Source organism: Gossypium arboreum, chromosome 4, assembly GCF_025698485.1.
Source record: "Gossypium arboreum isolate Shixiya-1 chromosome 4, ASM2569848v2, whole genome shotgun sequence".
NCBI classification, from domain to species: domain Eukaryota; kingdom Viridiplantae; phylum Streptophyta; class Magnoliopsida; order Malvales; family Malvaceae; genus Gossypium; species Gossypium arboreum.
In genome coordinates, this window is record NC_069073.1 from 86,523,011 (window position 1) to 86,528,363 (window position 5,353).

General features: G+C 36.7%; 1 non-coding gene across 1 annotated transcript; it reads left to right on the forward strand.

Annotated features, from left to right (window-relative positions):
- Window positions 1–1,000: 1,000 nt before the first annotated feature.
- On the forward strand, window positions 1,001–1,107 carry LOC128291940 (small nucleolar RNA R71). The gene has a single exon (XR_008281924.1). It is a non-coding gene; the product is annotated as a small nucleolar RNA R71 (small nucleolar RNA).
- Window positions 1,108–5,353: the final 4,246 nt, after the last annotated feature.

Sequence of the window (5,353 nt, forward strand, 5' to 3'; positions counted from 1 at the left end):
TTAAAAATTTCATTGCATTTGGCATCTGCGACAAAACTTCAATAAACGGTAAGTTAATATGTAATTTTTTCAAAAGTTTGAGGAATTTACCAAATTGTTCGTCTAGTGATCTTTCCTTATCGCGTTAAGGTATGGAACACGAGGTCTATATTCTTCATTCAACTTTTTGTTATGACTTACCTCACTTTTACCTTTTCTCACCACAGTTTCTTACATCAATTCTGGCTCAGGCGCAATGAATCCTTACTTATCTTGAGTACTAATTGAGTTGAGGTGTTCCCTTGGATTAGGCTCAGTATTACTTGGTAAGCTACCTTGTGGTCGATTGGAGATTAGTTTGGATAGCTGGCCTATCTGAGTTTCGAGCCCTTGGATCGATGCTTGTTGATTCTTAAGTGCTGTCTCGGTATTTTGGGAACGGGTTTCTGATACCGAGATTAATTTAGAGAGTATCTCTTCAAGGTTTGGTTTCTTCTCTTGTTGATAAGGTGGCTGTTGAAAACCTTGAGGATTTTGTGGCTTTTGATTCCCTTGACCACCCCAAGAGAAATTTTGGTGGTTCCTCCAACCTGCATTATAAGTATTACTGTATGGGTTATTTTGAGATCGAAAGTTATTGTTACCCATATAGTTGACTTGTTCCTCTTTGGTTGTAGGATTGAAGGATTGATACTCTATATGCAAACCTCCTCCACTTGAGTCATACCTCATTACTGGATGTACCTGCGTAGAACCAAGTAAATCATAAATCTTTTTATTGAGAATTTCTACCTGATTTGACGGCATAATAACTGAGTCGACGTTATAAACGCCGGTTGATTTTGTTGGCTTAGTCCTCATGACTTGCCACTGATAATTATTTAGTGACATTTCTTCAATGAATTCATAAGCCTCTTCAGGTGTTTTGTTGTTGATGGTTCCTCCAGCAACTGCATCAATCATCTGTCTTGTTGTGGGATTCATAAGATTGTAAAACGTTTGAACTTACAGCCATAGAGGTAACCCATGGTGAGGGCACCTTCGCAATAGGTCCTTGTATCTCTCCCATGCATCGTAAAGTGCTTCTAAGTCCATCTGTACAAAAGAAGAGATATCATTACGTAACTTAGTCGTTTTAGCTGGCGAAAAATATTTTAGTAGAAAATTTTCGGTCATTTGCTTCCAAGTAGTGATGGACCCTCATGGTAATGAGTTCAACCACTGTTTAGCTTTGTTTCTCAGTGAAAAATGGAATAACCGAAGGCGAATGGCATCATCAGAAACGCCATTAATTTTGAAAGTGTTGCAAAACTTTAGAAAATTAGCCAAGTGAGTGTTGGGATCCTCATCCTGCAAACCATCAAACTGAACAAACTGTTGTATCATCTGAATTGTGTTAGGTTTCAGTTCAAAATTATTCACAGCAATAGCAGGTCTAACTATACTTGACTCAGTTCTTGTTAAAGAAGGTTTAGCATAGTCATACATAGTACGTGTAGAAGGATTTTGATTAGCCGCAATTTCAGGAGGTAGCTGATTGCCTTGGTTTTCAGCCATCTCTTCGGTTGGGGGTTGAGTATCATCTTCTTGCTCGTTCGCCTTATTTCTCTTTGGTTTCTACGAGCTGTGTGATCGATTTCTTCATCAAACAGTAATGGTCCCGACGGGTTTCTTCTAGTCATAAACTATGAAAACATGCCAAGAGAAGGAAAAAGGAAGTTAATAAATAATAATAAAAGTAAATTAAATTGCAAGAAAGATAAATTGCTAAAGTAATAAAGATTGAGTGTTCCTAATATTTTAGTTCCCCGGTAACGGTGCAAAAAACTTGATAGTGAGGTTTCATGATAAGTTTTAAATATTTATAATTACTCGTTCTTGGACTAACTATTATCGTGATGTAGGCAAGTGTACCTATCGAATAGTAGTATAGTTTTAGCAAGACCGGATTGTTGAACCTAAAGGAACTAAAAGTATTAGTAATGACTGTCTTTTTATTATCTAGCCTAAGAATAAAGAGACTTTGTTTTAATTAACTAATTATCTAAACTAAGAACTCACAGAGAAAAGAATTGGGAATTGCTTTTCGGAAAATTGATTGAATGAAGACAATACCTAAGGAAAAATCCACCTAGACTTTACTTGTTATTCTGGCTCCGAATCGGACGATTTATTCATTCAACTTGTTCTGTAGAGATCCCTAAGTTATGTTATTATCCCTATTCAAGACTAATAATGTCTAATCCCTAGATTGAATAACCGAGACTTTTCTCTAATTAACACTTTAGGGTTACATTAACTCGATCTATGGATCCCTTTATTATGTTTCACCCTAAATTAGCAAAATCTTGTCACCCTATTTCTAGGCGCGCAATCAACTTCGCTTAATTATGACAAAAGTACTCTTAGACAGGGTCTATTCCTTCTCTGAATAAGAGTATGTCTTGAATCAGTATCCTGGGATATCAAAACAAGAATTAAGAACACATAATTAAGAACAAGTTAAATATTTATCATACGATTCGAAAAATAATAACAAGATTCGTCTTAGGTTTCATTCCCTTTAGGTATTTAGGGGTTTTAGTTCATAACTAAATAAGAAAACATCTCAAAAGAATAAAGAATACAAAACATAAAGAAAACACAAAACTCCTGAAGGGAAATTGAGGAGAGATCTTCAGTCTTGATGATGAATCCTAGTTTCCGAGATGGATCAATTGGCTTCCTTGGAGTAATTCCTTACTCTCTCTTCTCCTTCCCCTTTTTCTCCTCTTCTAGGGTGTATTTATAGGCTTTGGAATGCCTATAAGCCCTCAAAAGTGGACTTTTCCGAATTGGACTCAACTGGGGCTCTTCAGGGACACGCCTGTGTGACACGCCCGTGTGCGATTACTTCAGGTTGTGTTCGAGCCTGTTAAAATAGCATGGGCGTGTGCTATACCTGTGTGAATCATGCTTCAATTTTTCCAGATTAACACTGTTGTGTGGTCTGCTCGTGTGAAGAGGTCCAGGCTATGTTGATTTCGTACTTTGGCCCATTTTCTCTGTCTTTGGACCGTTTCTCGCTCCTTTCACTCTCCTATGCTCTCCTAAGTATAAAATATGAAATTAAAGCATTAGAAGCATCGAATTCACCAATTCTAATGAGAAATCATCCATAAAATGCATTAAACATGGGGTCAAAATGTGTATAATTTACGGTTTATCAGAACGATATTATAATATGTGAATTAGATGTTATATGATTTATTATTTGTATTTATGTAATGAGATGAATTGGCTTGATTTCATGACTTTTTTATAAGCATGTTGTATTGATTATTTTATTAAGGTATAAGATATATTATATATACATATGAATTAATGCGTTGTAAAATGTAAATTATAATATATATATTTATATATATATGCTTTCATGTGTGATTGCATATTTGTTTAGTAATGGAGTAAAATTTTAAAATGAAAATGGTATTAAGCATATGTACATTCGGCAAATGAGATAAGAATTGACCAAATTAATAGTATCTTTTGCTAATTAACATCAAAATGCTTATATATGAATTTGTTAAAGAGATATGAGTTTTGTGTATCTCTGTTAAGATAAGTTTAATATTTAATTGGTCATATGATTTTTGTAATGTGAACATGACTTGTATAAATCAGTGAATGTTAGTAAACTATGTTTTTTGGTAATGCCTCATAACCCCATTCCGGCGACAAATAAGGGTTAGAGGTGTTACATTTTATTGGTATCAAAGCTACAGTTTAATCGATTCTAGGACTGACGTAGCTTGTGAATCTAGCTATACATGCCATAATATATGCTGTAATAATGTGATGACCTCTGACATTTGAAAATGTGTTTTCGTATAGTATATGGATCCTAACAGAGCTGTAGCTGATGATGTCGAGAGCATAGCGCCTGCTCCCGCACAAGGGACAATGCCGGTTGATTCTCAACCGACCTCGAGTAACCAAGATGGAGAGGCTAAGCAAGCCTTTTACCAAATGATGAATGATTGGTTTACTCAATATATCTGAACTAACTCGGCTACACAATAACCTCCACCCCCGAATAATCCATCTCCAATACTTGTGGTACCTCCGATGATTGATCCGATGAGATTTAACAAGCCTCTTGTTGATAAAAGTAGAAAACACGAGGTTGAAGAATTCAAAGCTACTGATGTTGATGATGATAAGCAAGCTGAATTCTGGCTTGATAATACTATCCGTGTGTTTGATGAGTTATCTTGTACCCTGGATGAGTGTTTAAAATGTGTCATATCTCTGCTACGAGACACTGCATATCACTGGTGGAATACACTAGTATTAGTGGTTCCGAAAGAGCGGGTGAGCTGGGAATTCTTCAGACTGAGTCCTATAAGAAATATATCAGCCAAAGATTCATTGATCAGAAGTGCAAGGAATTTCTCGAATTAAAACAGGGTCATATGACTGTGACAGAGTATGAGTGAAAATTTGTGAGACTCAGTCGATATGCCCGTGAGTGTGTTTCAACTGAAGCTATCATGTGTAAAAGATTCGAAGACGATTTGAACGAAAACATTAAATTGCTGGTTGCTATACTTGAAATTAAAGAGTTCGTAGTACTTGTTGAGCGAGCTTGCAAAGTTGAAAGCTTGGGAAAGAGAAAAGAAAAGCTGATTTTGAAGCCAGAGATTTTCGTAAAAGATCATCGGGTAAGACTTTTCAATTAGCATCGAAAAAGTTCAGGGATGATTCTAGTCGATCTAAGGATACTATGGGCTTTTTTAGACGAGATCGAGACCGACCTCCTGCAAGTTCAATAGCCACTTCGATAGCTAGTGCTGGTAATGTTCGACAGAATGGAGTCGAGAGCAAGCATTGTAGTAAATGGCATTCTGGAGATCGCAGATTGCATGATCGGTCTTTTTTTAAATGTGGATCGATGGATCATTTTATCCGAGATTGCCTGATGTTAGCCGAGCAAAACACTGTTCAAAATGTGAGACCGAGTAATATGTCAGTGCGAGGCATACCACACAGACATTCGGGTAATATAGGTGGCGGTGGCAGCCAGAGTAGAACGAAAGATACAACAGTTCGATTTGAGGCTCGTACACCTGCCAGAGCATTTGCTATACGCGTTCGCAAGGACGCTTCTTCCCCAGATGTTATTACCGGTATTTTCACTCTTTATGATTCTAGTGTTATTGCATTGATTGATCCTGGTTCGACTCATTCTTATGTGTGTAAAACATTAGTATCCAGTAAGACTTTGCCTGTTGAGTCTACTGAGTTTGTGATTCGAGTATCAAACCCCTTAGGTCGATGTGTTCTGGTTGATAAAGTGTGTAAAAATTTCCCGTTGATGATTCAAGATTCGTAT